Consider the following 12,043-nt stretch of genomic DNA (forward strand, 5'->3'; position numbering starts at 1 on the left):
TGATATTCAGGAAAAAGGTGGTTGCAGATGAGTTGCCCAAACAGGGTTTGAGATTGACCTTGCTAGTAGAAATGGTTCTGTGAACCCCCCATATATTATTACCATGGAATAATCTCTGGAAAATTAAAATCCTGACACAGTAGGCCGGATTGCTGGGTTTCTAAGGCACTATGGCCAAAATTAATTCCAAAAATAACCAGAATACCATTAGGAATGAACTGGTATAGTATAGGGTAGTAGGGGGACCATATGCCACTTTTTTTTAGAGGCGGCCTCAAATTAAAACCACAATACATATTCTTAATTTTTTTCTTTGTTCGGATACTAAGATATGTTGACTTTAGTTTTATTTCTTTCAATTTTTCTTAAGTCATCCTCATGTACATATTTTTTTAACTTTTCCACACTGACCAAAAACGGCGAAATCGCCCCATTCATGGGGTAAACACGCCAAGGGGATGGGGCAGATTTGTCATTAGTAAAATAAAAGAAAAAATTACAAAAATAAAAACTTATTTTGCTGTTTTATACTTTTATTCATTAAACAAAGTATAATTTCACAAAACTTAACAAAAAAGATAAAACAAAGTATTACTGATTTTTTCTATATTTTAACCAAATTTTGTTCTACATCACAAGCATTACATATGTATATTTGGCATATGCGCCCCACGGGCAGTTCTGGGGTTTGGTTTCAATTTTTTCTGGCTTCAAATTATATTATCGATGTCTTTTCGTTCACTATTATTGACGTTCTAATACTGACCAATATATTTTTTCTATCACAAAAACTAAAAAAGTTAGCACAAAAACTTCACACAGTGAAATATTTTCACAGCCCTTTGAAATACAATTAATCATGTCTGCCTCCCATAGATAATCGATAAACGAAAACAAAATTTGATAATGCGATAAAATCGATTACTCAGTTTTCAAGTTATTCGCTATTGGCAGATGGGCTCCTATGGCATATGATCCGCCTTCTACCCCAAGGGCTTTAGTTAAGGTGATAACCGTTCACTGCTTTATTGAGGCCTTTAAGGTTAATAGGGTCGCTAACACGCAGGATTAAGTTATGTAAGTTATGTATGAACGAAGAGGAACTGGAAATATTAGGACAGTTGTTCTAACGTACGGAGTCTGAAATTACTTCGTAGAAGATTCCACAATATACTGGGAGATGTAGCAATCTCAGATCGCAGAAATATCTTGGGTACAATTACAATTTCAATTTTTTTCTGTAATCCTTTTTTGGGGAAAAATTCTTACTCTTCTCATTTTTGTCTCTCCCACTTTCTTTTATTTACTTGTTTTCTTTCTAATTTCCTTGTTCTTTATTCTTCATCAAAGGGAACCACAATAGACCCTTTGGGTTTCCGAGTGGACGAACAAACACTGGTATAAAACATTTTAAAACTAAACTACATACACATGTATGTCTATACGATATTAATTGGAAACATTTATTTTTTAATATGTTGTCTTTGTCTATCACCTAGAAGTGTCAAAGAAGTGACGTCTGTGACGATTAGCAATAGTTGAAGGATGTTAAAAACCTTAGTGTAATAGATGTATGTTTAAACTTATTTTACATAAAACTATTTTTATAACTCAATTAGGGGCTTGGCTTTGTATTTCAATTTAAATGAATTAAAATAACGTTTTGGTCATTTAAAAAGAAATTGCAACATAAATTAGTTGAAATCATATTGGACATTCATTCATATACACTTTTATAATGATGTGTTGCAAATTGATTTAATATAAGGTTTTTATTTTATTAACATGTAGAATTTCTGAGAAATATTTGTACAAAACGAAAACTTAAGAGATGCATTGAATTTATAAATATGACTACTGTTTTATTTACCAGCAATATTTTTCGAATTGTGCACATTTTTCTTATATGTTTGTGGTTAATTTTTAGCACGTCATCACATTGTAAATGCAGGAATTTTTTGAATTTTTGTTTCTATTTAATTTTTATACTCTACACTCCTATAGTGAGGAAGATATTAAGCGTTTGTGCTGATGTTTGCAACACCTAAAAATATTGATGCCACACCTATCTTTAAGTATACCAGTCGGCTTAGAATCACTATTCCAGACTGTCCATCCATCCGTTTGTTCATCCGTCCGTCCGTCTGCCTGTATGTGTTACCATGTAAAGCTTGTGCGCTACAGCTCTCAATTTGCAAAATAATTTGATAAAATTAAGCATATGATCTCCTGTTGAGTCAAGAACAAAGCTTATTGGATATAATCGGTGTATAATCTCGAATATCCCCCATTCAACGGTACTAATATAGCGGGATTGAGTTCATAATTATTTCATGTGTTCTACTACCTCAATAAACTTAGATTTGACCCAAGCACTCTTACAAATTCTTCTTCAAAAAGTTCATTTTAGAAGTAAACGTGTAAAAATTGTATTTTGGAGCTTATTTGCACCTCAAGTATCTTTCAAACATATGAAAATAAAAACAAAAAAGAGTTCTATATTCGGCTGTGCCGAATCTTATATACCCTTCACCATGATGTGTTTAAAGCCTTTTGTACCTTTTGAAGAACGAAAAAGTACCAAAAAGTCCCCATCTATGGGTCCTCAGTTAATCCGGGCCATACAAACTTAATTACATGTTCCTAGGTTCAATATTGTAGAAATTGTAAAAAGTACCTTTTGAAGAACGAAAAAGTACCAAGAAGTCCCCTTTTACTGGTTCTCACTTAATCCGGGATATACGAACTTAATAACATGTTTCTAGGTTCAATATTATAGAAATTTCAAAAAGTACCTTTTGAAGAATGAAGAAGTACCAAAAAGTACCCTTTCATGGGTCCTCACTTAATCCTGGCCATACATACTTAATTACATGTTTCTAGGTATAATATCGTAGAAATTGCAAAAAGTACCTTTTGAAAAACGAAAAAGTACCAAAAAGTCCCCTTTTATGGGTCCTTACTTAATCCGGGCCATACATACATAATTACATGTTTCTAGGTTTAATATCGTAGAAATTGCAAAAAGTACCTTTTGAAAAACGAAAAAGTACCAAAAAGTCCCCTTGTATGGGTCCTCACTTAATCCGGGCCATACATACTTAATTACATGTTTCTAGGTTCAATATTGTAGAAATTGCAAAAAGTACCTTTTGAAGAACGAAAAAGTACCAAAAAGTCCCCTTTTATGGGTCCTCACTTAATCCGGGCCATACATACTTAATTACATGTTTCTAGGTTCAATATTGTAGAAATTACAAAAAGTACCTTTTGAACAACGAAAAAATACCAAAAAGTACCCTTTTATGGGTCCTCACTTAATCCGGGCCATACATACTTAATTAAATGTTTCTAGGTTCAATAATGTAGAAATTGCAAAAAGTACCTTTTGAACAACGAAAAAGTCCCCTTTTATGGGTCCTCACTTAATCCGGGCCATACATACTTAATTACATGTTTCTAGGTTCAATATTGTAGAAATTGCAAAAAGTACCTTTTGAAAAACGAAAAAGTACCAAAAACTCCCCTTGCTTGGGTCCTCACTTAATCCGGGCCATGCATACTTAATTTCATGTTTCTAGGTTCAATATTATAGAAATTTCAAAAAATACCTTTTGAAGAACGAAAAAGTACCAGAAAGTCCCCTTTTATAGGTTCTCACTTAATCCAGGCTTTACATACTTAATTTCATATTTCTAGCCAATAACAAAACATTAGTGCTGCTCTCGCTCTGCTATTCTTGCTCTGCTGCTCTTGCTCTGCTTTGCTTTTATAAACAAATTACAATAACAATATTTACCGTATTGTTATGTATTTTGTTTTTGTTTTTTGCAGTTTCTGTCTGAGCATGAATAAAAAATCTAAATTTTATATGAAATTTTCAGAGGTTGTCTCGGTTTTTTGCTCATATCTCCGTTATTTATTGACCGATTTTGCTGATTTTAAATAGCGTTCTTGCCGGTCGTATGTCTGATAGAATTATGGAAGATTCGGATCTCGCAGATATCTGGGGTCTTCTAAAAACTGATTTCAACAAACATACAGACAGACAGACAGACAGACAGACAGACGGACAGACGGACATGGCTTAATCATCTCCGCTACCTATAAGGATCCAGAATATATATACTTTATAGGGTCGGAAAATTATATTATAGAAATTACAAACGGAATGACAAACTTATATATACCCTTCTCACGAAGGTGAAGGGTATAACAAGTATGAATGTATAGTCGGACATGAACGACCATATATTAACCTACACCAGTGAGTATGTTTAAAATGTGGATTGTTTTTTAAACAAGAAAGCATTCCATTTGATTTTTTTACATTAATTCTTGAATTTTTTACATATTTTTTACAGAAAAGAGATTTTCCACAAACGAACCTATTCGGAGGGTGCTGTGGATGGGGGCTAAGTGAAATAATGTACTGATTTCAATCATTTTCTATAGCGTTTGTCTTTGGGTCAGTATGTGCAAAATTTCATTAAATTATTTTATGACCTGAAGCGTGCGGCCAAGCTTCTCTTGGACACACAGACAGACGGACGGACATAGATAAATCAACTCAGAAAGTGATTTTGAGCCGATTGGTATACTGTTAGGTGGGTGTGGGACTAATATATATGTTTGCGTTTTACAATTTTAAAAAAATATTAATTTTAACTAGTTTCTTGAATGCGGAAAGTACTTGGATACTAAGTCGTATGAGTGATATTTTGCAATTGTTCATTTATCATACGTATGGTTAAAAAGCTTTTTATACTCCACCTCCCGGTTCGTATATAAGCAAAAATCTAAGACAACCTCTAAAAATTTCATTTTAAATTTAGAAATGTTTAAGCATGCAAAGTTAGGATGGAGTGAAAACATATAAAAGGGGATCTTGTGGTACTTTTTTCATTCTTAAAAAAGGTACTTTTTGTATTTTTTTTAAATTAAACCTAGAAATATAAAATTAAGCATGTAAAGTCCAGATTAAGCGAGAACCCATTAAAAGGAGCTTTGTGGTACTTTTTCCTTCGCCAAAAGGTACTTTTTGTTTTCTTTTTTTATAATAATGAACCTAGACATGAAATTATATGAGTGAGAACATATTAAAGGGGGTTTTCTGCAAAGAATGCCTTGACTGGTACTTTTTGGCTTTTTTGCACACACATATTGATTGAAAATCTATAAAATGACTTTTTGTTACTTTTTTGGTTAATAAGAGGAACGTAGAAAGGATAACTCCAATTAACAGAGTATTGATCGGCATCTAATCGTATATTAATATCTCAAAAATCAAATATGTGAGATATTTTTAAGGGCATATCTAATGTACAATGATTGTAATAAAAAAATTATTTTATTATATGTCGTGACCATAATTGGTAAAATATATACATTGACAAACAATAAATACATATTTCATAGGTTACTTACTTTATTTTTATCCGTTTTTTTTTCATTTTTATTTCATTATATTGAATCGCACAAAATACCAAGAAAAACACCAGACATACATACATTTAACAAAGAATGATTTTTATTTAATATCCTATATATGAATGTCTATACACATAAAATTTTTGCGTCTATGGGAATGTGTGTGTGAGTTTTTTTCTTTTATTACAAATAAAGGGGTCACAAACATTCATAGACTACATGATGACAAGTCAAATAAAGAATATCAATTTCATGACATGATATCGTTCAATTGTAATGGTCATTTAATAGGTGGCATAAAATGTTAAAAATCACTCTTGTCATCATCATGCAGTCATTTTCCATCATAAATATTGCAAAATGCTTTACTATTTATAAACGGAAAAGAAAACTAAACTAAAAGAAATTTTAAGTTGTGAACTTTTTTTAATTGTTTCTCTTATTTTTCTTAACCTTTGTAGAGCCAAAATGCAACTAGTTGGAATTTTTTTATTACTAATAAATTAGCAAATTTTGCTTTAAACAATAAAAATTTGTGTTCGGAAAATGAAGGGAATTATCATTTAAATCCCCTTCCCTCACTTCACTTCATTCTACATATAAATGGTTTTTGTATTTTCAAAAATTAGTTTGAAAATATTTTCAACGAAAGGTGAAGTTAACAATTCACTAGGTTACTAATTTAATTTATTATTATAAGTTTTATTAAATTTTTCGGCCGTAACTTAGCCAAGTCGGAGCCTGTAAGTTTTTGAAATTTGTGTTTTCAAAATATTTCTCGAATAAAAGTTTATTTCTTGATGGAAAATTTTCAGAATTTTCTTTCGCGTTTTCGTTTTATTTTTCATAGAATAGCAATTGATTTTAGATTCTTATTAAAGTAAAGGATAATTAAAACTCAGACAGTACTGATCTCAGACTTGATTATCGATATCTTGACTAATGCTTTGGTGTTACACGTCAATTGGGCCACAAACACTGGTGTGGGAGTAAACAAAATCAAAACAGAACTAGAGCTGTTCCCAACAATGACCAAAATACTAAGCTTCATTTTGTTGCGATTTAACTGCAAAATGACCTTATCGAACAATATCAAATATCTAGGAATAATTTTAGACTACAAATTAGCAAGGAAACTCAACATCCTGCACAGAGTAAAATGGAATTTAACAAAGTATTCCTGTGTTGAATGTCTGATATAAATGGCGACTTAGTCCTAACATATTTAGTTAAATGGATGGATTTTAACTAAGAAGAAATTTGGTGTAGAACAGCTACACAAAGATCAGATATTATCATGTAACGAGATAACTAAGAACTATTACTTCAGAAGCTTGTTAACACTGTATTGCATATCCTGCATGATCATCATGATCACATTTTCCTGTTAATTAGATAACGCAAAAAGGATTTGTCAGGAATAGGTCGCCTTTAATTATTACGTTAATAAATAACAGGCAGATGAGCTCTTCAGATTTCAAACCTCTTTTCAGTAGCAACCCCGTTAGGTTTTATAGAGAGTACTATCATCATCAGATTCTATCTTCAAAGCGTTAAAAATGGTTGGAATAACCTATACACATGGCAACGATTTTTGGCCATTCTTCAATGACAAATGCACAATCAGACAATCCTGTTAGCACCGACCACTTGAAATAATAAGTACAACTAGAAATATTCTATAGAGTGACGTCAACGAAAAGGGAACAATAATCCTCCTCAAAATTAGATGATATTTACTAAAACCACTTCAATGAATAGCATGCGGTGGAGGGTAATGAAACAATTAAATCTAAATATCTTGGACTACAAATACTAAGTTCCTTAGTAATGTTTCTCAAATTTTTTAATAATATTTTTTAGTTCTCTTTATATATTTTTTTCCATTAACATTTTCTACAAAAAGGAGCGCACAATAGGGCCAATAGGATGTCTGATGAAATATTTCGATTTCTTTGTGGAATTAGATACAATTTGAGTTTTTAATATAAAAATTGATAGATAGAAAAATATGAAAAAAATCAGATTTCTACTAGTTTTTTAATTCATCGAATGAAACACAATCAAATTATTCGCACTGCGAATTCGTTTCAAAATTTGTTTGTTAGAAATTGGAAAAAGTAAGACAAAGGAACAAAAATTATATTTTTTTGAATCTCCACGATCTTGAGATTATTTTAACAGCTTCAAAATTTTTTTGAACATTACTTCGAATTTTCGAACATAATTTTAAATATTCCTCCTATTTCGAACTTAAGTTCGAATTTTCGAAAATTTTATTTTTAGTTTTTATGACCCAGAGATTATTTGAAGAGCATAATGAATTTTTCGAACATAACTTCGAATTTTCGAATATAATTTTGAATATTCGAACTTAATATTGTATTATCGTATGCTGAATTCACAACAATTTTCCCCAAAATAGAAATAATCCAATCGCACAGTTCGTTACGTATGACGAATTTCTTCATATGCACTGATTGTACGTATTTTCATATACTTTAGTGTGTTCTATATCTGAGGACGAAATTTGTTCCGAAAAATTCGTCGTTCGTTCCATATAAAACATATAAAATGTCCAAAACAGCTGACATGTTCGTTTGCCGCTTGTGACGCTAATAAAAGTAGAAAGTAGATCTACTTTAAGCATTATACGCGTCAAGGCATTCTATGCTTTTGTACTTGTAACATTCAACATACAAATACATTGATTCTCCTTTTTTTGACAGACGCGTAGAATGAGAGAAAGCGTAGAGCGAGTGGTGTGGACCTCCAGCTTTACACATAAATGTACTTGGATTACTAAGTAGTATAAGTGATATTTTGCAATTGTTTATTTATCATACGTACTGCTGAAAAGCTTTTTATAGTCTACTTCGAGATCGTATGAGTGATATTTTGTAATTATTTGTTTATCATACGTACTGTTGAAAAGCTTTTTATAGTTTACCTTCAGATCGTATGAGTGATATTTTGTAATTGTTCCTTTATCATACGTACTGTTGGAAAGATGTTTATATTCAGGCTTTACACTTCAAAGCTGCTACTGTCAACTGAGAATGGTTGTTAATTTTAGAAATACAAACAACAAATAAAATATTGTTTTTGTAAACGTTATTTACAATCGTCTCACGGTCACTTCCTGAAACGTTTAAGGCATGTCTATACTTTTATCTGTTCATGTAAACCTTGTAATCAAACTTATTTTTTATAATTCTATGATATTTTCTTGGAATAGGGCATCTAGCCACTCAAAAATTAGTCTATCATTTATAATTTATGACTTTGTAGTGATAAAAACAATTCTACAAGCTATAGGTACATGTAATTCCTTGAATCATTTTATTCATTATGTGATAATTTTATTTTCGTTTATATCTACAACTATTTTTTACAGTCATTTTGTGTTAAACTCTGTTCAAATGACAGTCATTCATATTTTATTATATTTGGTTTCATGCATTTTTTTCTACCTGAAGTTTTTTCAATAATTTACTATATGACTTGTCTATCATGTTAAGGTGTTTCCTCATAAATTTAGTTATTTCTTTTTTTCACAAACTATACTTTAATACTTTATGCCACATACAACCATCGTACACATCAAGCAGTATCCTTAAGCTATCGTGTGTAAATAATATTTGACATTATTTGCTGATAGTTTTTAGTCTTTTGTGTATTTCTATTTACAAAATTTCATTTACTTAAACATTCTATTGTCTATATAAATTATAAATGCTACTTGAACAATCAACTTTTTGTTGTTGTTATTGGTTTCATTCTTTCATAAATCTATAGTTTGCGAATAAATTCTATTGGGGTAATTGTTGAGACATTTAGACGCTTTACTTGTTTTTTTTTCGTTCTATGTCCTGTGTGTCCTAAGTTTGTATGTTCAATTCAACACTTTGGCTTTTGGGCATTTTATATCAATAACTTGATATTGACCATGAGTTAGTGTCTGCTCGTTTAGTCATTTTGTTATGGCTAAAACAGGCGAACATGGTTGGGATACACAACTAGGTATAAAGTCGTATTGTGGTTTTGTTGGTTAGACATTATATTGACAAGTACTCATGGTTAAGTTTTTTTTTTTACTTTTCATTTTAGATATCTATTGTTTCAATTGATATTTGATAGTTTAGTTAGCATGATATTTTGTAAATGTCTTGCCAGCATGATACTTGGTATTATTATGTTTTGTACTTGCTGACAAAGTGGCAAAAATTGTAATGGGTAAAGTGTTAGAAAGTGAAGAAAATTTTTAAGGATATTAAAATTTTAAGACCAATTGAAAGTTTATAATACTGACAGAGTTCCCATCAGGAATCGAATCACTTATACGATCGGTGAACACTTATCCGACACAATACACAGGTTATCATGTAAATCATAGTTTGAAAGTGAGATGAATACTATATAAGTTCCAAAGCAATGTGCGAAGTCTACACTTTTCTCTATGAAGTTTTTTTTTAAATTTTATAGTCAGTGTTAATAAGATATATTTTGTCTGAAATATTTTGTACATACGTGCCATTAAACGAAACCTTGAACTGGTTTATTGTCCAAGATCAAGACAATAAACAACTTCGAGGTCAACCAATAGCATCTTTAGTGACTTTATGTAGTTGCATGGGGTTATGTTGTCTATATTCTTGACTCAGCACTAGCTGCATCGAATCTTTTTGTATCTGTCAGATAATTTTCTTGAAATTCCAAATTATTTCGCTCTTACGTAGTCCATTATCCCAAACGGTCTGGTGCAACTTAAGAATATCATTATAAATGTAATTGCTTTTCGGATTGGTATTGTAATCCAGATATTTGCCAGAGTTAAGTCTCCTTATTAGATCCATCTTTAAAAACTGACTCTTGATAAGAAATGAAAGTGACTGCATCATGGACTCTTTGCCCAATTGAATTAGTTAGTTACTTAGTTATTTTGTTAGTTAGTTAGTTAGTTAGTTAGTTGGTTAGTTAGTTAGTCACTTAGTTAATTAGTTAGTTAGTTAGTTAGTTAGTTAGTTAGTTAGTTAGTTAGTTAGTTAGTTAGTTAGTTAGTTAGTTAGTTAGTTAGTTAGTTAGTTAGTTAGTTAGTTAGTTAGTTAGTTAGTTGGTTAGTTAGTTAGTCACTTAGTCAGTTGGTTAATTAGTTAGTTAGTTAGTTAATTAGTTAGTTAATTAGTTAGTTAGTTAGTTAGTTACACTCTTATACTTCGAATTTATCCAATACTCCCCAACACAGTCAACCAAATAAATAGAATTTTAAAATTTGTATTTTCCTAATAATAAATTTGTTGCATGCCATCAATAGGAGCCACTTAACTCTTGCTATTTAGAGGTCATTTAATTTTCAACATTCAAACATGGCAACTATTTTTCCAAACCATTAATCGGTAATAGTTCTTCTTTTTGCCAAAATCCTCTTAGACGTATTTTTTTCTCCCTCAAAGAGACTTGCGTAAAATAAAAAAAGGCAATATAAATTTTATAACAAAAATTAAAAATCATACAGAAATAAATTTTATTACACAGAATTAAATTTTCAAATACTACCGACCAACAAAATTTCAAAACAGAAACGCCATTCAAAAGTATGGAATGGAGTAGTTTGCTGTGTAATCCTTGTGTAATATCGAAACGTATAGAAGAATAGAATTTATTACATTTTCCATAAGTTTTTATTGTTTGTTTGTTGAAATTTTATAAAGAAAGAAATGTTTGATTGTTTGCTTTCTGAGGGCTGCTAAAGGGGGGTGAGTTTTAATATTGTTTTCTTTTTTTTTCTCAAAATTGATATTGAAGAACTTTTGATTTATTTTGATGTCTGCAAAGTTGAAAAATAGTTTTAATTTAAGTTGTGTTTTTATTGTTATATTTTTAATATTTACGAGTAATTTTTTTCTGTGATTTTATATTTTTGGAGCTTTTATGTTAAAAGAGCTACTAATTGGGTTGCAAGTATTATTAAGTAGTTTTGTTGGCAATCTCCCTCATACATATATATTTAAAATTTTATTTAGAGGGCAAAAGAAATTTCTAAAATTAATTTATAAGTTCATCAAGTAATTTAGTACAAGTTTTAACAAATAAAAAATATACATATTTAACTTTTTACGTCACGTAATAGTTTTAAAGTTTTTAAATGTTAAACTTTTATAAGTTGTTCAATATAGTGTTTTAAGTTAATGGAAAAAGAGGCGTATTATTTGGTGTAAAATCTAAAACTGAGGGAAAATTCTTTTTTTCTGAAAAGTTCATTAAAATAACCTTTAACAAACATTTAGTTTTTAATTAATTTACAAGTTCGTATTTTTAGAAAATCAAGTGTAAAATGTCATTGTAAATTATTGCCTTTACATTTTTTAATAATAATAATAATACTAATATATTTCAAAAACATTTAGAATTGGGTAGAATTAGAAATATAATTTAGAAAATTATTTGTAAATATTTGGTAGATTGGGATGTGGGTTTTACAAACTTAAGTAACTAAATAACTAACTAACAAACAAACTAACAAACTAACTAACTAACTAACTAACTAACTAACTAACTAACTAACTAACTAACTAACTAACTAACTAACTAACTAACTAACTAACTAACTAAC

This window comes from Lucilia cuprina, chromosome 6 (assembly GCF_022045245.1).
Source record: "Lucilia cuprina isolate Lc7/37 chromosome 6, ASM2204524v1, whole genome shotgun sequence".
In the NCBI taxonomy this organism is placed as follows: Eukaryota; Metazoa; Arthropoda; class Insecta; order Diptera; family Calliphoridae; genus Lucilia; species Lucilia cuprina.